Source organism: Nomascus leucogenys, chromosome 7b (genome assembly GCF_006542625.1).
Source record: "Nomascus leucogenys isolate Asia chromosome 7b, Asia_NLE_v1, whole genome shotgun sequence".
NCBI lineage: Eukaryota > Metazoa > Chordata > Mammalia > Primates > Hylobatidae > Nomascus > Nomascus leucogenys.
In genome coordinates, this window is record NC_044387.1 from 16,142,240 (window position 1) to 16,165,873 (window position 23,634).

Consider the following 23,634-nt stretch of genomic DNA (forward strand, 5'->3'; position numbering starts at 1 on the left):
TGTAAAAGCAGGGAAACAGTAGAACCTACTTTATGGGTATTGAGAATATCAAATGAGATTATCTACATAGTTCCTGGTCTAACATAAGCACCCAATATTAGTAGCTGCCTTTACTATTACTTCCATTATTGTCATTAAAGCCTTGAGCAAATGGCACATTCAGGGAAGGGCAAGTGGGTTGTTGTAGCTGTCCATTCACCAATTCAGCAAACATTTATTGATAGCCCATGTGTATCATATATGTTCTGAATTAACAGGTGGTGGTAGGGATGGGAGGTAGGGACAGTGAAAGGAAATAAAGTTGGTGGAAGAGGTCATAGAGAGCCTACTATGCTAAAAATAGGAAATTACCATTATCTTGCAACTACGGTGAAGCCTAGAAGGATTTTAATCTAGGGAATGACATTGCAGAAGAGCAGGTTGACTCTTCTGCAGTTTTGACTATTGCAGAATAGTCAAACTGGAGTCAGGGCAATTAGTTAGAATGCAGTGTGTGGTCAGGGGAACTGAGATGCTGCCCTGACTTGGGGTAAAGTTGGGGGCTGTAGGTGGGGGCAGTGGTGATGGAGATGAGACAGTAGATGCAAAATATATTAAAGAGGTGGGAACTCCAATATCAAACATATTAATTGATTGGATGTTGGAGAGGGAAAGAAAAGAGTTTAGGATGTGAATGTACAGATGAATGAATGGATGGATGAATGATAGGTTTAGATGTGAAGCAGCTCAGTTGCTTCAGACAAAGTATTTTTCATATCCCATGAAGAGGCATTTTTCAACTCCTTAATATTCTACCAAGTAAGTGACCCCAACTTTACAACCAAGGATATTTGTAGTATACATAATCTAAAATACTTTGAGCTTCAGAGTTATGCTTCCATTATTTTATATGTTTGCATCTGAAAAGCCCTGTGGGTTGCATTTTGAGAAAAGGATGGTCCATGGCAATGGAAGATGAAAAACCTCCACCTCTGCAGCTTATTAACTGGGGGGGCCTTGGGTGGATTCTTTCTCTTCTCTGCCTCTCTGATGGTGTTTGTTTGTTTTGTTTTGTTTGTTTGTTTTCAATCTATGAAATGAAGTAATTGAGTTTGATGTTCTGGGAATTTCTACCCAGCCCTAACATTTCTATGTAGAATTAGATGTCTTTATGGTATCTGGAACACCAGAAAATGTGTTTTATTAAATTTATTTACATTAATAAATATGTCAAACATTTACCTAGGTGTATATTCTAATTAGGATAACTTTCCCTTTAAATGCAATACCTTATTTCAGTTACTAGATTGCCCGGATTTGAACTTGCCCTGGAAATCACTAGCTGTAGAACCTTAAGCCAGTAACACAGCCTTACTCCATGAATCTATTATTTTTCAGAAGATATTTGCAAGAATAAACAAATGTGTCTCTATTAAAGATTATAAAACAGGAAAGCTACTGGGTCAGGCTTCAGTTCAATTCTCTCTCTTCAACCTGCTCTTCTGCTCCTATAGCTAGAAAGACTTTGTCTTCAGTTATATTACTAAAATTAGATAAAAAGAATGCCTACATTTTCCCAGCATTACATTCCACCTGGAAACCTGAGGTTGGTTTGGTAGGTACTCCAGACCTAGCAGGCACTATCCCTTAGTATTTCACTCTACCCACAGCTGGACTCCAGAAACCTTGGAACTTTATCCTACCACAACCTGAAATAATGATCACTGCATACTTTACAAGCATGTTTGCATGGCAAATTTGATTCACTAGAAAAACTTTCAATCAACATAGATGACAGAGTGGCAGAGCCCCATCTTCAACCTACTTTCTTTTTCTCAAATCATTCTTCCTTACCTGTCATGCCACCTGAAAGTCCACTATAAACATCTGTTTTAAACAAGTCCTACTATAAACCTTAACTTTTTACCAGCTAATGCCTGATTACTTTCCAAATCCACAAGAATGATAAACAGACACAAAAATGAATCTTGCTGTGAATTGATCAATTACAGGGAATGGAGCCAATCAAAGGTAATTCCTACTATGGCACAATTTTCCCAGGGGTTCAGACCAGGCTGAGATGTGCAGAGAATTGTGTGCACAAACTTGAACTTCACTCTAGAGGTTTTGCTCATCAGAACTTAAACAACTGCAGAAACACAATGCCAAATGAACTCAATAATTAATGTATAAAAATGTCCAAAGACTAAGAATGTGGATCAGCCATGTGAATCAAAGTCCTTTTTTGTTTCCTTCCAGTTGCCAAACAATTTCCATGATAATAATGGCAGCCAAAATATAGCACCAACGTGGTGTCAGGTATTAAATGTCTCTTCAGGTGCTGAGCATTTGCACTGGATATATTGAGATAAAGCAGCAAATAGATCTTCCTCATCACCTTCTCCAAACTTTAACAGACTGAAAAAGAAAGAATATTTTCTATAAAAACTCACTCAGGCTATGGCTTATTAGCCCTTTGTGTCCTGGAAGCTAGAGAGGCACAAAACAGTCTTTCAAAGCACAGGGAGGGTGGGTTGGCTGGAAACACTAGCTTGATTAGGGTTAATCTTCAACATAAGAAATAATATTTATCTCCAAGTGTAGGGCAAAATACATCTGAGATGGGTTTGGGAGGCCGCCTTTCTTCAAATATCCCCAGTACATACTTCCTACAAAAAGGAATTCTCTGCCTCATATCTTGAGGAGTTTCATCAGAATGTTCATTACTTTGGAATTTGGGAAGATGAGAAGGGTTTGAAAGACACAGGATCTAATTGTGTTGGTGAGGAATTTTGACTACATTTCTGTGACTGCAAACTATGAGTCATTCGGATGAATGCTTTCTTCTGACTCAGATATCTCCTCAACCTTCACACCTTCTTCACAAACCTGGTTCCATGTGATGTGAAACCCAATAGCAAATCTACTAGGAGCTACTGCTGAAGAGGTTAATGAAAATACCTATTCCAATAGGCATGAACTGAAACTTCAGAGAGAAAATCATGTCGCCATTAATAGTTTCTGCTTTGGGTTCGCAGTTAGTAGTTCTATGAATTTGGGCAAATGACTTGGCCTTTCAGAGGCTTATTTTTCTCATCTGAATAATGGAAATCAGAATATTCTCCCTGAAGGGCAAACATAAGTCTCAAATACCCTGATGCCTAGAAAGCACTCAGCGTGGTGCCTTGCATCTTATTAAGTGCACAATGTGCATAAAGTACTGTTGTGAGTGAACAGTGAAGAACAGAAACAGAATAAAGTAGAATTCAGAAAATGGGCATGGCACCAGCTGTGCAGTCCTCTAGACTAGATACAGCCCGAGGCTGTGAACACCCCACCCAAAGTGAAAGAGAGAAAAGGAGAGTAGTTTTCTTTTCTTTTTTTTTTTGAGACAGTCTTGCTCTGTCACCAGGCTGGAGTGCAGTGGCGCAATCTCTCCTCACTGCAACCTCTGCCTTCCGGGATTCAAGTGATTCTCCTGCCTCAGCCTCCTGGGACTACAGGTGTGTGCCACCACGCCCAGCTAATTTTTGTATTTTTAATAGAGACAGGGTTTCATCATGTTGCCAGGATGGTCTCAATCTCTTGACCTCGTGATCCGTCTGCCTCAGCCTCCCAAATTGCTGGGATTACAGGCGTGAGTCACTGTGCCTGGCCAGGAGAATGGTTTTCTATTGGAACTTCATGAGCTTGAGAACAAGACCCCCACTTTCCTATCTCTGTACCGTTAACGCCTTGTGCAGGGCTTGGCACATGGCAAATGCTGAATAAATGAATGAATGAATGAACAAATGAATGAATGAGCCAGTCAAAAAATCAATGGCATTAAAACCGTGGTGATGATGATGATATTATTTAGTAAACACTATACATTTATTTAGTAAACACATATATAGTGTTGACTATGTCTGTGTCTAAAACATATAGTATTGACTATATATGTGTCTAAAACATATATAGTGTTTACTAAATGCCAGGTACCCATAGCAAGCACTTTAAATAGATCAGCTCATTTAATCATCACATTAGCTCTGTGAAAAATATCTTACTATTATGCTTATCTTAGAGAAGATGAAACTGAGACACAGAGGTGGTTATTAATCTTTCCAAGATCACAAAGCTAATAAGTAGCGGAGCTAGGATTTAAATCCAGGCAGCCTGGCTCTCGATTCCATGCGCTTAAATCTAAATGTTACCAACCTCGAAAAAGAAATTTACTAATTTTTTAAAAAATCACTCAATTCTGATTTTGGAAAAATGGTAATGTTCAGAATGTTAATCTTTTGGTTTACTTCCTTCTAGGCTTTTTTCTGTCCTTATTTAAGCAGGTGTGAGGATGGCTTACAAATTCATATCCTGCTTTTAAATGAATTCGTTACATAATTAACTCTGCCACAAATCTCTTTGTAAAGAATTCTTACAGAGTAAAGACTAAAAGTACATTTATTACTGCTAGCAGTGGTGCCCAACCCAAAAGCTGGAGTTCTTCTCGGACCTTTTGTCAAAGGGTCTGTGATAGCACTTTTCTCTCAGAATTTGAATCTGGACTCTGGAAGCTGATGATGTTTAATTGGTACCTACACTCTGATTTTATATGCTCAAGACCATTCCACTGCACCCATCTCTGCATGACTGCCCTCCGCAATCTGCTCAATGCCTCCTTCTCCCTCTCCCCTCCCCATCTCCCAGGCAGGGGTCTGTTTGGACAACTGCTACTGAGGATAGCAGGGGATAGTCAATATTTGTTTTTTTCTCTGAGTTCTTGTTAGTTTATTCCTCTGGGGCCTGTGAGTTACAATTTACAGAAAGTGAGTCTGTACTTCTCAAAAGCTGTTCATAAAGTATTGCAGCTGAATCCGTGCATCCTTTGCCCATTGCTTCTATCCAAACGCAACATTTATTAAGCCTACAAAACATAGTGAAAATAATATATCAAGGTACAGAAGTTGGAGGCCTTTATTTTCTTCCTGATATTGACCTGCAATATACAAGAAAGTCCCCTCATTCTAAACATTACTTCACCTAGGAATATATGGGCCAAGACAGTGATTCCAAACTTAGCTGATTGGTAGTATCGCCTTGGTACTTTAATTTAAACACAAATTCCTGAATTTTCCCCTTCCCTACTGGATTACTGAACAGGACTTTCCAAAGGTAGAGCCCAAGATGTTATGTTTTGTTTGTGTTTTTGTTTTGAGAAAGAGTCTCACTCCATCACACAGGCTGGAATGCAGTGGTGCAGTCTTGGCCCACTGCAACCTCTGCCTCCCAGGTTCAAGCGATTCTCATACCTCAGCCAAGTATCTGGAATTACAGGTAGGTGCCACCACACATGGCTAATTTTTGTATTTTTAGTAGAAACGGAGTATCACCATGTTGGCCAGGCTGGTCTCAAACTCCCGACCTCAAGTGATCCACCTGCCTTGGCCACCCAAAGTGCCGGGATTACAGGCATGAACCACCACACCCCGCCCAAGATGTTACATTTTCAAAACGGTTTTATATCTGATGGTCAGTCATGATGGGAACCACTGACCTAAAGCAAAATTTAGTAAAAAATACTGGGGAACTGAATTTCAACTGAAATATTAGCATTAGACACAGCAACTAGCAATCAAGATATAATTCAATAATGAAAAGAGAAAAAACCCAATTAAAAATTGGCAAAGGACCCAAATAGATATGTCTCCAAAGAGAATATACAAATGGTGACAATAAACCTATGAAAAGATCTCAAAATCATTAGCAACCAAGGAATTGCAAATTAAAACATAACAAGATAGCCATTAGGATGGCTATAATCAAGAATATAAATAATAACAAGTATTGGTGAGGATGTGAAAAAATTAGAACCTTCATATACTGCTGGTTGGAATGAACTATGGTGCAGCCATTCTAAAATATAATCTGACTGTTCTTCAAAAGATTAAACATGGAGTTAAAATATGACTGAACAATTCTACTGCTAGGTACATATACAAGAGAAATGAAAATGTATGTTCACACAATAACTTGTACACAAATGAACATGGCAGCATTAATCATAATAGCCAAAAAGTGAAAGCAACACAAATATTCATCAAGTGAATAATGAAAAAATAAAACATGCTATATCCATATTATGAAATAGTATTCAGGAATAAAAATAAGTGAAGTACTGATAGATGCCACAACATGAATGAACATAGCTAAGTATAAGAAGCCAATCACAAAAGATGACACATTCCATGATTCCATTTATATGCTATTTCCATGTAGGCAAATCTATAGAGAAGAAAATAGATTAGTGTTTGCCTAGGGCTGGGGGAGAAAGTTATGAGAAGTGGGGAGTGATTGCTAATGGGTATGGGGTTTTGTGGGGGAGGGCTATAAAATGTCCTAAAATTGATTGTGGTGATGGTTGCACAACTGTGAATATGCTAAAAACTATTGAATTATACACTTAAAATAGATGAATTGTATGGCATGTGAATTATATTTCAATAAAGCTGTTAAAAAACAGTCAAGACAACAGCTGCCTCAATCAGACAATTGTTACGATTTCATCATTAAGACGGTCAGACACACCAATCAGACAATTTTGATTCAGCCTTTTCTATTGTCTAGATATGCTAATCATCCTAAAATACAATGTGCTAAAATGCTCAGCATTTATTTAGCTCATAAATTTGTGGGTTTACAGAGTGGTGTTCCTGTGCTAGGCTGGGCTGGGCTGGACTGAACTGGGCTGATCTTGGCTGGGCTGGCTCATGTATCTGTAGTCAGCTGGCCAGTGGCTGAGAGTTGGCTGGTCTAGGATGGTATGATTTGAAGTGATTCACCTCCACCTCACATGATTTTTTTCTTTAATGCATTACTCTGATTTTGCTCACATGGAGATGATGGGGTTCTAAGAAAACAAATGGAAGCCTGCCTGACTGCTTCAGCCCTAAGCTGAAACTGGAAATTGGCACACAATCACTTCTACCCATTCAACAGGCCAAAGCAGGTCATAAAGCCAGCCAAGGTTCAAGGGCAGGGGTGAGAAGGCTGCTGAATAAAATCACATTGCAAAGGGCAAGGATACAGGAAGGTATAAAGAATTAAAGCGATTTTTATAATCAGCCTATCACGTAGTCTTGAGGGCAGTAAGTCTAGCTTTTAATTTCACATTAACCACTCATCTTGCAGGTAGCTTTGGGCACATTTATTGCTTCTTCTTGCAAAAGAGATAAGACACACTTGACCTTCGATCAGATATCTTAGTTGAAATTTGATTTAAAACTTCTTTAGGCTACTTATTTCAAAAAAAATGTGAGGTTAAATACAAAGAGAGCATTCCATACTTATTAGCAGCCAGTGTTTTACGTTCCATGGGTATAAATAAGGTGGAGTTCAAACTACCACATACTAAAGAGACCAGACATTTCCCAGAATTAAAAACCTATTTAGGCGATACCTGACTTGGAATGAAAGCAGAATACAGGAAATTTTTACATATCCAGTGTGATTCACCCATTCAATTCATTACAATCCTGTGTAAGGCACTAGGGGTACAGGATAAAAAAGACCCTATTCATTACTTCTAGGAGCAGATTGAGATAAGAATAGAGAAAAAGAGCTATAGCCTAGAATCCAGACTATGAGAATTTCCAGAAGGATGGAGAGTCAGCAGCAGCAAATGCATGTGAGAAGACCATCAGAGTGACAATGCAAAGGATGCATTGAATTTTGCAGAGCTCCTTCATTCTATGAATGTTAACTAAGTTACAGACATGGTTAGGCTTTTTGTCCCCACCCAAATCTCATCTAGAACTGTAGCTCCCATAAGCCCCATGTGTTATGGGAGGGACCCAGTGGGAGATAATTAATCATAGGGGCAGTTACCCTCATGCTGTTGTGATAGTTCTCACGAGATCTGATGGTTTTATAAGGGGCTTTTCCCTCTCCTGCTTGGCACTCCTTCTTGCTGCTGCCATGTGAAGAAGGACGTTTTTGCTTCCCCTTCTACCATGATTGTAAGTTTCCTGAGGCTTCTGCAGCCATGCTGAACTGTGAGGCAGTTAAACTTCTTTCCTTTATAAATTATCCAGTCTTGGGTATGTCTTCATTAGCAGCATGAGAACGGATCGATATGGTTACAATATGCTACAAACTGTGTGGAATTCTGATACACAGAATTAATAAGGCTCCCTGGCCTCACAGAGCAGAAAGTCTAGTGGGAGAGAACAGACCTCAAAAACAGTATCACATGAAAAATGTTTACATGGACGTGATTGGTCTCCTTACAAAGTACACGTTCAGTGAAAAGACAAAACAAAAGAAAGACCACTGCAGGTTGGGCAATGAGTGAGAGATAAAGACAAATCACAGCAATCAAAGAGAAGAAAAAAATCACTTTCCTCAAGGAGAAGCTTGAGGAAAATGCTGAGTTCCAGAAAAGTTTTTGCTTTCTTTTTGTCTTTGTAAAGAGTTTTTGCTTTCTTTTTATTTTTGTAAGGAGACCACCAAAGTATTTTTGGAGGCTAATGAAAGGAGCCAGTAGAAATGAGGAGCTTGAAAATAGAAGAAAACAAGAAATATCATTGTCTCCTGAAAGGAAATCGGAACCAGGACACAGAGGATGGTTTATTTTGGAAAGGAGTGGGGACGACCTCTTCCTCTGAAGTGGTAAGGAAAGCAGTAGACTTGGGCGAGTGCCCACATTTTTCCACTAAATATCTGAACACAAAGCAGTTTGTGTCATTTGGGGTCCAAGATAGGCAATCTAGGGACATTTGCATTCAGTTCAAAAATATTAGCATTTCGAAGAATTTCTAAGGTTTACTGGGAAAATAGGAAAGAATAATTCAAAATGAGAGTTTCCAGGAAAACTGTCACACGTGCTTACTTAGAAATCTTCTTTGGAGATGGATGTGAGAGAAATTGAACAAAATTATGCCGGCAGGTCTTCATTTTCTTGGTGGGGTTGGAATGAGGTCATCCACTGAGAGTGAGCAGGGTAGGCTGAAACACAGGACATTATGGAGAGAGGCAATAAGTCTGAGCAACTGACACAAAGATGGGAAAGGGCACTAGCCAGGAGTCAACTCCCAAATTATTGGAAACTACTGCCAAGGGATTTATGTATTTTGGGAGAGACGCTGAAGAGTTCATGCTGATTTATGGGAAGCCTAATTAGGAAAGTTAATCAAATGCAAAATTATCCCAATGAATTCTATGCATTGCAAAGCCAAAGAGTGATGATTCGAGGGTTGCCTGCTGTTTTCGATTTGTATGCTGCCAACTCTCCTCTGTTACCGCAGATAATTGTGCTGGCTCCATACAGTGTCTTTCTATAAACATGTGCAGGGCGTGTCACACTTTTTGTGGGTGCTGGTTTTCTCTAGGCGAGCTCATTGCTTTTAAAACAGTAGTAGTATTTGCGGTGGTGCTTGGAAAAAGGACAGAACAGCCAGACACGAAGCCATCACAGCCTTCAACAGTGCGTGAGTGATAAAGGGTGACATCCTAATTCCTGAAAGTATGTGCCATCTATCCCCAAAATATCAGCTCCGATGCCTCTTATTAAAACTTGCCTTCTTGTTTTCTAGAAGCACAAATGGGTGAGGGAGAGAGCTCACATTTTTATATTTTTCTTTCATACCAGTGCAATTGAAAATAACTGTGCTGAGAAAGAATTACAACTACATTTAGTCATAATCTTGATGTAGTGAAAAAATCATTCCAGCACAGGTTTTGGAGTCAGACAGCTCTAGACTAGAAAACTGGGTCTGTCATCTGGGATCTGTTGAGTTCTCTAAGCTTCAGTTTTGTTCTCTGTATTATTGGGCTAACTATATGTACAAAAATATGTGTAAATAGAAAGATAGATGGTTGATAGAGATAGGTAGACAGACAGGTAAATAAGAGAGAGTAATGATAATGATTGTGATGATGATGATGGTGAAGATGAATGGATGGAGAGAGGGAGAGGCAGTGAGAAGGAGGCAGGAGGAAAAAAGGGAGGGAGGAAGGAAAGAAGGAAAATGGACATGTTATTCATGATATGTGGGTTAAGAGCACAGGCTCTGGAGTTTGACTGCCTAAATTAAATTCAGGCAAGATGTTTCAGTTACTAGCTGTAGGACCCTGGGCAAGGTGTTCCTTACAGGATTGATTGTGGGGATTAAATTTAATAATCCTATAAAATCGCTGGCACATACCCATATTAATAACCAATAGTTATTACACAACTACTCTATATCGGTTACCCAACTAAGCAATCTCTGTGCATTAACCAACCTAACTCTGCCATCGTTGCCATGAGGAAGAAGTTATCCCTATTTTCAGATGAGATGATGAGGCTTCCAGCAGCCATATATAGCCAGGAGATCCATGCATTGTACAACTCCAGGACTGCTATTCACAAGAACTATATAGGGCTGGGACTTTATGGAAATTAAATAACTTGCCCAAGGTTACATGGAAATCAAAGTCGATCAATTACATAAATTTAGGTGATGTGTATATCTGACACCTAAATATGGGCTTTTAACCCCAGACACATTCTCCCATAAGTATTTACTGTTTTACCCAAATTAGGCTGGTTGAAAAATCAATTAAGTGTTCAGATAATTAGAGAAGGAAAAGAAAAACTCTTGAAAAGATTAACTTGACATGTCTCCATCTCTTCTCTGTCCCCTCAGTCTAAGGCACTGCATAAATTCCATTAGCAAGCCTATGAAGCCAACTTACATGGGATTTAAAATTCTTTTGCACATAAACTCTGGTTATTCCCTAATCTTGATTAACTGGGTGTGACATGTTCTTTCCTAATCCATCTGCAAATGCCCCTTATTTTCCAACCGGTGTGCCATCAGCCACTCTTGATTCTTTGTCCGTTAGTGTTTGCAGAGGAAACAAAAGCCAATTCAAATCCTAGCCCTAGGAAATCTTAATTAGGAAGTCAATATGCTGTGCTCTTCCTCCCTGCTCTGAAAAATTTCATTGCTGAAGGCCTGGCCTCAGCACAAAGTCAAGAGAATGAAGACACCCATCAACATTTAGATAACCAGACCTGGAATTGACACCGACAGCACCACGTGCAGGTTCTGCCTCACCAGGAGTTGTCAGCATCCTACCTTTGCCTGCTTTTCTTTCATGATTTTAGCCCACTGTTCTCCTCATCTCCAGACTGGGCTCAAATCTAGTGAGTAAGAACACCATGAGCAAAACAGTTGAGGGACCCCTCTGTCCATGGTTCTGAAAAATTAATGCCTTGGAACTGTCTTCCTTCCTTTCTTTTAATACAGTGACTTTTGTCCAGTCACTGGGAGGAATGAAGAACCAAGTGAGAGAAGAAGTGAATGGAGGGTGGGGGCGTGAGAGATAGAGACAGACAGAGAGATAGAGACAGACACAGAAGCTGCTAGGTGGTAGGGAGGAAGCAGACTATAACCACTAAAGAACACAAAGTGTCAGGGAGAAAAACAGAATTCTAACATCATTTAAAAATAACTAAGTTCCTAAGAAATATTCTTCATTCTCAGAAGTTAGGGGACAATATAGAGCATATAATTTATAATCAAATATATACACAAATATATGAACCACCATTCTCACTACTCTGAGTGAGGCCATAAATCCTTTGAGGGTATCCTGTATCAGCATATGCACATCCAATGCCTACTGCTGAAGTCTCAAAGCATCTTCACAACGCCCAAAGCACCTAGGTTAAATCTATTCATTTACTTGCAGAGCTTCTCTGTATACTAAGCCTCTTTTAATACAGTGACTCCTGTCCAGTTGCTGGGAGGAATGCAGAATCGAGAGAGAGAAGAAGTGAATGGATAAGGGGGGTATTCAAGAGACAAGCTTCTTGAAGCGAGTGCTCTCTGTCTTTCTTCTCTCATGACCTAACAGATTACCAATTACATATTAGAAATTCAATATGTTTGTGCCAAATGAATGAATGCAAATTAGGACAAGCAAATAAGGAACTACAAAACAAAAAGACAACTGTCTTAATTGTGTATACAGGACAGAGTACGGTGGGGACATAAGAGGAAGAGTCTGCCTGGGACAGTAGGGTAAGCATCATCAATTAGGTCATGGTTAGGCTGGTACTCGAGGGATGGGCTGGACAGGCTGACTAATGTGTGTGGGTGTTCCAGGAAAACATGCACAAAAAGACAGTGATGGGGAAAAGCATGATTCCCTAAGGAAACTATAAGTGGTTGGATATTCATGGAGGATTAAACATGAGGGAAGGAGATAAGGGTGATACTGGACAGAATGGCAGTGGCATGTGGAATAGCAGGGTGGAAATTTATCTTAAATAATTTGGCTACATGGATCCAGAGCTCAGAAGAGAGGTCTGATCTGAAGATAGAGACTTGAGATTTATCAGCAAATATAGGGTATGGATGAGTTTATCAAAGGAAATTATGTACTAAGAAGAGATGTCTACCATGAACAGAGGCTGTGAAGCATGCCAGCTTTTAGGAATAAGGCATATGATCAGAATGCCAGAATGAGGATGAAAGACATAGTCAGAGGTGGGAAGAATCCCAGGAGAGAGCACTTTCAGGGAAATATGTGGCCTTCAAAGGTGGGTGCACATGCCCCTGGGGATGAAGTCTTTTCAAGAAACGTGTGGGCAGGCATAGTTTTCAAGAAATCAATGTCCTAACATTCAACTTCCAAATGTATTCTTTCCTAAAACTGATGTGTCTGAACAGGCTCCTGCAGAGGCTCTCTGTTTCCATGTTCTCTTTCAATCATCTTCTTTGACTTTAAAAGAAAGACATGCCCTTTATTCATCTTGAATTTTACCATGGTGTTTTGCCTAGAGATATGAGAACTTACCAGGCACTAATGGGCCTGGTTGAAATACTGGAGTCTGGAAAGCCACACTAAATCACGGGGCTCCACAGGACTGCCTTGTTTTGCCTGTCCTGTAAACATTTCCAACAAGGGCAAAGCTTAGTGTTAGAAATCAATCCTTTGACCCATGCCTAACAATATTTACCTAAGAATGTAAAATATCCTGTTATCCAAAAATAAGTTACTCTTGCATATTTTTAATATGTGATGATAAGTTTCTAATTGCTTATAGATACATTTAAGCACAATGTGGCAGTTTTATTTTAAAATGTTACTATTTATAATTCACTGAAAATTACTTCCTTGGCAACTATTTAAACTTAAGATACAAATTGTAGGTGTCAGTTCAAAAGCTTTTGAGGGGACATATTACTGTCCGCAATTATTTTTAGATTTAATAAGCAAAAATATTCAGAGACTACTACTAAACCAAAAAAAAAAGAGATACAATAAAGGAAAAAGCTGAAAGTGCAAAACTTTTATTTTTTTTAGGCTTAGTTTTAAGTATCTGCCACTCTCCAGCTGTGACAGCAAGCTTGTTCCTGGTCTGGAGATAACCCACAGGAAAGCACCAGAGGTGGATGATGCTGCATAGAAGCCCACCATAGAGGATAGGCACAAAGCATGGGGCTCTTCATGTGGATGTAACTTCTTAAAGCACAGAATTTATACTCTTCACCTTCACCTCCTCCCTCTAGCCCTCTCTTCCAGGTTCTAGACTGTTGGATGCTGCTCTGGGAGGCAGGAAAATTTTAAGAAGGAGGAGATTATTTAAAAAGTTTCCTTCACTTACACACTAACACATAATTAGCAATAGCCTCTACTCCTGGCATGTTTTGAGTGGTGAGGAAGGCTTCTGTGTAAAAGATCCATTTGAACTGAGACCTAAATGAAACCAAGGAACTAGTGATTGGAAGATCCAGGAAAGAGCATTTCAGACAGGGTGGACAGCAGGAACAAGGGTCCCAAAGGTGGAATTAACTTTAACACCTTTGATGAAGAGAAAGAGGACCAGCGTGGCCAAAATAGAGTGACTATTAAATAAGGTATGAAAATAAGTTAGAAAGGTAGAAAGGCACCAGACCATGCAGTGTCATGACAAGGAATTTGCATTAATTCTAAGTGTTAAAAGAAGCCATTTGAGATTTTCATCTAGGGGACATAAGCTTTTGGGTCACATTTTTAAAAGACCATTCTGATGCCAATGTGAAGATTATAAAAACCCTGGGTAATCACAATGGGTTACATCCATGAGCAAAAAGAGAGAGATGCATGCACACACAATTATTTTCTCTCCCTTGTGTAACTCCATTAAAAATATAATTAACATGGTTCCTGACTTTTTAATGATCACCATTCTAACTGGCATGAGATGGTATCTCACTGTGGTTTTTATTTGCATTTCTCTAATGACCAGTGATGATGAGCTTTTTTCATATGTTTGTTGGCTGCATAAATGTCTTCTTTTGAGAAGTGTCTGTTCATATCTCTTGCCCACTTTTTGATGGGGTGGTTTGTTTTCTTCTTGTAAGTCAGTTTAAGTTCTTTGTAGATTCTGAATATTAGCCCTTTGTCAGATGGATAGATTGCAAAAATGTTTTCCCATTCTGTAGGTTGCCTGTTCATTCTGATGATAGTTTCTTTTGCTGTGCAGAAGCTCTTTAGTTTAAGTTTTAAGGCATACACCCAAAATAATGAAAATAAGGGCACAAGAAAATTCTCAAAGTTGGAAGTCACATGAACAAGTGGTAAATGACTTAGCAGATTCTTCTGCTGGAAGTGTGGAAAACAGCAACCAACTTAACTTAGATAATAGAATACTCAGAAAGCTCAGAAACTGGTGCCATTAGATACTTTACAAGCAGGAGAAAAGAATATCAAAGTAAGAAAGATTGTGAAAAATTGTCTTAACTTCACAGATATACAGATCACATTTCTCTTGACACAAAGTTGAGTAACTGGTCTCCACTTGGAAAAAGATTTGTTTTTGAAAAGGTTTGCTTCTCTGGAGAGGATAAAATGAAGGAAGATCTTTAATAATCAATGAGTCAGTGAAGAAATTAAAAGGAAAATGTAAAAGTAGCTTGAGACAAATTAAAATGGAAACGCAACATAAGAAAACCTTTGGGAAGCAGCAAAAGAAGTTGTTGTAAGAGAAAAGTTTTGGGTAATAGATGGCAACATTATAAAAAAAAAAAACAAGAAAAATCTCGACAATCTGAAATTACATCTCAAGGAACTAGGAAAAGAACAAAATAAACCCAAAGTTAGCAGAATAAATGAAATGAAAAAGATCAAAGCAGAAATAAATCAAATAGAGAATAGAAAAACTATAGCAAAAAAATCAACAACATTAGGAGTTGTTTTTTTAAACAAATTAAACAAAATCAACAAGCTCTTAAATGAATTAACTAGAAAAAAGAGAAATGATTCAAAAAATAAAATCAGAAATGAAAGTGGGGACATTACAATAGACACATCAAAAAACAAAAAGGATAATAAGAGACTATTATGAACAACTATATGCCAAATATTGGATAACCTAGAGGAAATAAATTCCTAGAAACATACAATCTACCAAGACTGAATAAGAAGAAATAAAAAGCCTGAACAGATTAATAACAAATGAAAAATTGAAGTAGTAATTTAAAACCTTCCAACAAAAAATGGTCAGACCAGACAATTTCACAGCTGAATTCTACCAAACATTTAAAGAAGAATTGATATGAATTCTTCTTAAACTATTCCAAAAATAGAACTAGAGAGAATACTTCCAAACTGATACCAAAGCCAGACAAAGATGCTACAACAAAAGAAAACTGTAGGCCAATGTCTGTAATGAACATACATGCAAAAATCCTCTATAAAATACTAGCAATCAAACTTAACAACACATCAAAAAAAATATACATCATGACCAAGTGGGTTTTATCCCTGGAATGCAAGGTTAATTTAACATACACAAATCAATTAATGTGATACACCGCATTAACAGAATAAAAAATTTAAAAACACATGATCATTTAAATAGATGCATAAAAACACTTGACAGAGTTCCACATCCTTTCCATGATAACAACTCTCAACAAATTAGGTATAGAAGGAAATTTTCTCAACAAATTAAAAGCTATTGTGAGAAGCCCACAGCTAACATCAAAATCAATGGGGGAAAATTAAAAGCTTTTCCTCTAAGATCTGGTGCAAAGACAAGGATGCCCACTATCTCTGCTTTTATTCTACACAATCCTGTAATTACTAACAAGAGCAATCAAACACAAAAAGAAAGCCATCAAAATCAGAAAGGAAGAGGTAAAACCATCCATATTTGCAGATGACTTGATCCTATATGTAGAAAAACCCTAAAGACTACACATATACACACATACACACACAACACACATACAACTGTTAGAACTAATAAACAAATTCAATAAAGTTGCAGGATAAAAAATCAACATACAAAAATCAGTTACATTTCTGTACATCAATGTCCTACCTGAAAAAAATTTTTAAAATCCCATTTATGATAATATCAAAAAATGAAATACTTAGTAATAAATTCAGTGAAGAAGCTGAAAGATCTGTACACTACATAACTGAGATATTGATGAAAGAAATTGAAGAAGACACAAATAAATGAAAAGATAACCCATGTCCATAGATTGGAAGAATCAATATTGTTAAAAGTGTTTAAAATTCCAAAGTGATGTACAGATTCAACCCAGTCCCTATCAAAATCCCAGTGGCATTTTTCATAGAAATAGAAAAAAATTCTAAGATGTTAAGGAACCACAAAAGATCCTGAATAGCCAAAGCAGTTCTGAGAAAGAAAATCAAAATTGGAGGCATCACACTACCTGATTTCAAATTATATTACAAAATTATCATAATCAAAACAGTATGGTACTGGCATAAAAACTGACACATAGATTAATGGAAAAGAATAAAGAGTCCAAAAATAAATCCACAAATTTATGGTGAATTGATTTTAGACAAAGATACCAAGAACACATGATGAGGAAAAGAAAGCCTCTTTAATAAGTAGTTTCAGGGAAACTAGATATCCACAAATAAAAGAAGAAATGTGGACCCTTATCTTAAACCCTATACAAAAATCAACTCACAATGGATTAAAGACCTAAACATAGGACCTAATATTACAAAATTCCTAGAAGACAACATAGGGAGGAATCTCCTTGACATTGGTCTTAGCAATGATTCTTTGGATAGGACACAAAAAGTACAGGTGACAAAAGCAAAAGATAAACAGATGGGACTACAACAAACTAAAAAACTTCTGTACAACAAAAGAAGCAATCAACAAAATGAAAAGGCAGTGTATGAGTTGGGAGAAAGTACCTGTAAACCAAGCTTCTGATAAGGGGTTAATTTCTCAAATATATGAGGAACTCACACAATTCAATAGCAAACAAAATAAAACTAAACAACAAAAAAATAACTTATTAAAAATAGGCAAAGAACTTGAATAGACATTTCTCCAGAAAATATATAAAAGTAGCCAACATATAAGAAAATGCTCAACATCCCTAATAATCAGAGAAATGCAAATGAAAACCAAACTGAGATATTACCTCACCCCTATTCAAATTGTTATTATATAAAAGACAAGAGATAAGTGTGAGTGAGAGTGTAGATGACATGATCCTATATGTAGAAAATAAAAACGGGAATTTTTGTACTCTGTTGGTTAAGAATGTAAATTGGTACCACCATTATGGAAAATAGTGTGGATCATCTCTTAAATATTAAAACTAGAACTACTGGCCAGGCATGGTAGCTCACACCTGTAATCCCAGCACTTTGGGAGGCCAAGGAGGGTAGATCACCTGAGGTCAGGAGTTCAAGACCAGCCTGGCCAACATGGTGAAACCCTGTCTCTACAAAAATACAAAATTAGTCAGGTGTGGTGGTGTGTACCTGCAGACCCAGCTATTCCGGAGGCCGAGGCAGGAGAATCACTTGAACTCAGGAGGCACAGGTTGCAGTGAGCTGAGATTGTGCCACTGCACCCCAGAGCAAGACTCCATCAGAAAGAAAGGAGAGGAGAGGAGAGGAGAGGAGAGGAGAGGAGAGGAGAGGAGAGGAGAGGAGAGGGGAGGGGAGGGGAGGGGAGGGGAGGGGAGGGGAAGGGGAAAAGAAAGGAAGGGAAGGGAAGGGAAGGGAAAGGAAGGGAAGGGAAGGGAAGGGAAGGGAAGGGAAGGGAAGGGAAGGGAAGGGAAGGGAAGGGAAGGGGAGGGAAACCATACGAGCCAGCAATGCCTCTTAAGAGTATATATCCAAGTTAATGAAATCAATATACCAAAGAGATATCTGCACTCCCATCTTCACTGCAGCGTTATTCACAATAGCCAAGATATGAAAACAACCTAAATGTTCTTATGGATGAAAACACTGGGGTGTGTATGTATACAACGACATATAATTCAGCTTTAAAAGAAGGATATCCTACTATTTGGGACAACATGGATGAAACTGGAAGAGATTATGTTAAGTGAAATAAGCCAGACACAGAAAGAAAAACACTGCATAGTATCTCTTATATGTGATCTTTTTTTTTTTTTTAGAAAAAAGGAAGAAACTCTCAAATACACAGAAAAAAGAAGGTAGATGGTGATTATCAAAGGCAGCTAGGGGTGGAGGGGATAGGGAGTTGCAGGTCTAAGAGTAAAAAGTTGCAGTTATGTAGGATGAGTAAATACAGAGATCTGCAGTATTGTGTGAGGACTATACTAAAAGAGTAGAATTTAAATGGCCTTACCACCAAAAAATAAGGTAACTATGTGAGATAATGGATATGTTAAATTGCTCACCTATAGCAATTATTTCACTGTACATAGGTATATCAAAACATCATGTTGTACATCTTAAATTTATACAACAAAAAAATTTTTAATTGCCAATGTCATTGAAGTCATGTGACAAAGTCATAATTATACCACCACATGTACACATTACATGGTGATGACATGTAATCTTTTAAAAGTCCTGGAAAAGGAAAACAAAAAAAATTAAACAGAGGCCTCTAAAAATAATTCAAGAATACATAGAAATAGCACAATTTTTCAGATTTGAAAATTTATTGAATGCCCCACACAAATGGATGAAAATGAACCCAAATCAAATGACATAATGAAGAAATTTTAGAACACCAGAGATAAAGAGATCCTTTAAGTTCTCAAGACAGAATGGGCAAAAAGAACGCATATGAAAGACAAACAATCAAAAAGTCTTCAGGCCAGGCGCAGTGGCTCACCTCTGTAATCCCAGCACTTTGGGAGGCCGAGGCGGGTGGATCACGAGATCAGAAGTTCAAGACCAGCTGAAACCCTGTCTGTACTAAAAACACAAAAAAAATTAGCTGGGCATGGTGGTGGGTACCTGTGATCCCAGCTACTCAGGAGGCTGAGGCAGAGAATTGCTTGAACCTGGGAGGCAGAGGTCGCAGTGAGCCAAGATCACGCCACTGTGCTCCAGCCTAGGCAACAAGAGCAAGACTCCATCTCAAAAAAAAAAAAAAATCTTCAGGCTTCTTAATAACAATACCAGATACTAGAAGGCAGTGGTAATTTAGGGGAACAGAATGTCTTTAAAACTCATTAGAAAATTTATTTTCAAGCTAGCATTCTATACCTAGCTAACATATCAATCAAGAGTCAATAAAGTTAATTATTTTTCAGACATGCAAATCCTTTTTTAAAATTCTATGACTCCTTTCCCAAGAAACTACTAGAAAATATGAACCACAAAGTAGAAAGAGTAACCCACAGAGAAGATACAGGATGTTAGAAATAGGAGATAGTCCCCAGGAGACAGGTGAAAAGAATCCCCAGATGACTGATAAGGAATATTACAAGATGAGATCTGTGCTCTAAGAATAAAAGGGCTAGTAATCTATGGTGGAACAGGCCTAGAGGCTCAGTGTACATTACTCACAAATATTAAATAGGTAGAAAATAACCAAAACATCTTTACGTTTTGAGAAAAGAAGAAATTTAGACAAATGGAAAAGACTAGATTCAATTACTGATAAGAACATAGAAATTTAAAAGAAAAACAAGACAATCAATAGCTCCAGGGAAAACCAAGTTTACAGGAAAGGAAAAGTAATCGTAATGTACCACATTGCTCAGCTTGAATAGCATTTACACAGTCATGATAATATAAACAAACGATATTGACCTAATCAAAATCATGATGTTGATTAGGAGGATGAAAGCATGGCGAGGATACGCACATCTTGGCCAGGCTCAATGGCTCATGCCTATAATCCCAGCACTATGAGAGGCCAAGGCGAGAGGATCACTTGAGCCTGAGAGTTCAAAATCAGCCTGGGCAACAGAGCAAGACCCTGTCTCTACAACAAATAAATAAATATTCCAGGCATGCTGGCATGTGCCTATAGTCCTAGGCACTCAGAAGACTGAGGCAGGAAGATCGCTGGACCCCAGCAGGTTGAGGCTGCAGTGAACCATGATTAGAGCATAGCACTTCAGTGTGAGAAACAGAGTGAAACTCTGTCTCAAAAAAAAAAAAAATGCACGTCTGGTGGAACCGATTCTTAGATAATGTCTAAAACTGAAAAATCAACAAGTAGCAATACAAGGTAGTTTTTTAGTTACGGAAAAGTAAATATCAAAAATTATAAGTATTTTTTCTGGGGAAAGGAAAGCAGGATAAAAGGGGCAGAGAACTGGTGTTTTATGCAAGAAAGCTTGTACAACTATTTAACCATTTAAACAATATGCATGAAGAATAATATTTTACTAGAGCTAAAGATACGAAAGATATGGACACTTGTGTTGAGCCATGCACTGTATTAAGCAGTCTGCACACATTATACTCATTTAGTTTTACAGCAATTCTACAAGTTTTTCCCTATTATTATTTCTACTTTCCAGATGAGACAACTGAGGCTCAGAGGGGTTAAGTAATTACTGTATGATTACAGGGCTCATAAGCAGCAGAGCTGGAGTATAATTCAGCAGACTGGATCTAGTGTGACCACTCTCAAACACGCTACCATGGGTTCTGAAAATTTTCTAAGCCTTTACCCCTTGGCATTCTGGTGAAGCCTAGGATCTCCTTTGTTTCAAATGTTGAACATATTAAAATCCCATAGAATTACAGTAGAAACTAATTGTATCTCGATAAGAGTTATCAAAATATTTTAAAATGCAAGATGACAATATATGCCCTTCCTTGTTATCACAGTAACAGCAAGTTTCAGTGATAGGTCTACTATCTACCACAATTCCAAAGTAGCCATGAGCAATAACACTAACAGAGCATAAAAATATCAGTTTCTATTCTTGACAAAGTCTCTCCGGTACTGCTAACACAACCATGTATTATTCAGCTGCCTGTATTCAAGAGTAAATTGTGGGGAGACATTAGTGGAAAGAAAAATGCAGTATTTTCCCATCCTAGTTTATAGATCCTGCAAATGCTATTTGTGAGCCCAAGAATATACACTATGCTATACTCTGTCTCTCAACTTTGATAAAGGTATAACTTCAACTTTAAAAATTAAAACTTTAGGGAAAAAGGAAAATAGCACCTGCTATAGTAAGACAAGAATGGAAGCAGAGAGACTCATTCAGGTGTGAGTGCCACAGCCATGGGGCATGAAACTCCCAGGTGTTTTCCCAACTCTGAAAATGTCCCTTTCCCACACCAACTATAGTCATTGGCTGTATCAGTTATCTATTGTCACAATAATGCCATGTAACACACAAGCACAAAACCTCAGTAGCATACAATAATAGCATTTAACATTTGCACATCTGTCATGTTCAGGTAGGCAGCTCCTCTGACTCTGTCTGGACTCAGCTATGTGGACTTGCCCACATATGTGAGAGTTGCCTACTTGTCGGCTACTCTAGGATGGTTCTGGTTGGAGTAACTGGACAACCATATTTCTCTCATCTTCCCACAGCAGAGCCCAAGAATGTTCTCATGGTGATAACCAAGGTGCAAAAGCAGTTCCAATCACATAAACGTTTTTTGAAATTTCAGCCTGAGTCACATTAGCTAACATCCCATTGGTCAAAGCATGTAACATGGCTAAACCCAGCATCAGATTCAGAGTGGGAGCATGCTACAAAGTTACATGGTTACTACGTGGATATAGGGTGGAGAAAGGAATTCGAACCATTAATGCAATTAATCTATCACATTGAGTCTCCTCCAAAGTCTTATTTCATTGTATTCTCCCTCTTGACTTCCACAGAGCTGCCCATGTCACTAATCTAATAACATCAAATGGCTGGTGTGGTCTTCAGAGCCCATGATGACTTCACATCGAGGTCATTTTATAACAACCAGAAGTGCAGCTATGAGTTGAGCATGGTTGAGGAAGTCAATTCCCAAGCTCTCGCAGCTGCTGCCAACCAACCAACAGTAAATTGGAGAAACTTTTCTATCTGGATCTCCCACTTGGTAGCTTATAGTATAAACCAGGAGAGTACAAACAAACTTCTCTTAACTTTTCTTCACCAACATTGGAGATTTACATTTGTTCATCACCAAATAAAAGATAAGTGTAGTACGCTTTTCCCCAGGACACCTACAAAGAAGGGAAAGAGAGAGAGAGAGAGAGAAGAAGAAGAAGAAGGAGAAGGACAACAAGAAGGAGAAGAAGAGGAGGAGGAGGAGGTGGTGGTAGAGGAGGAGAAGGAGGAGGAGGAAGAGGAGGAGGAAGAGGAAGAAAACCTTGTCTATTTTGAATTACAGGAATTTCTCATGCATCTATTTCTCTACTACCCTCTCTACTTCTTTTTAAGTGAAAATGATTTGAAATAAATTATTAGCAAGCCAAGGTGCTGTGCTGAGAAAAATCACATAGGGATGTAGCTAAAACTCATCTCAACAGGTGAAAAACTTGCCAGTTGGCAAAACTAGACACTTTCTGCCTAAATTTCAGGAATATATTATTGATTGCACTAATCTGCTTGAATTCTTTAATGGCTCTTTACTGCCTACCAAAATATTTAGCCTGATGTTCAAGACCCTTCACAATCTAGCTTTAACCAACTTTTCTAACTTGATGTAACAAACTTCTCTTTGTATGGTCCGTGCTTTAGCCAAACCAACCTACACACAGTATGTGTTTGTCATATCTGAATTTGCTTGAGAGATCCTCTCTGCCTAAAAAAATTCTTCAAGCCTCTCCTTTACTGTCCAAGCTTACTTGTCCAGATCTAACCCTTTGATCAAGGTCAAGGTCAAATACCACTTCCATGTGTCCAATAAGAAATTATTAAAGGGCTTTTAATTTCCAGACACTTCCTAGAGGGTCAACTAATAGTTCTCACTTAATTTTCAGGAGAGTGTTCTAAAGACTAAGTAGGAGTGGGTTAAACAAATGGGGATAGACAAGGAGTGGGCAGATGTGAGTGTTCCAGTCAGAAGCACCAGCATATTCAAACACACAGTGATATGAGAGAAGTGGCAGAGTGTGTTCAGAGGACCATGAGTGTTCAATACTGATAGGGGGATACATCATCCCTTCTCCTGAAGTCTTTCAGATGGCGTTTCTCCACCCTTTACTCACTCCATCCCAGGGGAGGTGGACTGACTTATCTGACTAGTAAATTTGGAAAGAATATAAAATAGATCTCCCTTATTTTCTTGGGAGCAAATTACATGCAAAGAATGGAAGTTCTATGCATGCTCATGTCATGCATTTAATATTTACTGGTTGAAGAGTCCCTGAGCCTGCACTGCCTGTGGCTGGATAGGTAACTTGCCCAGTTCAAGGAATTCAGCTAGGGGGTCCATGCTACTCAC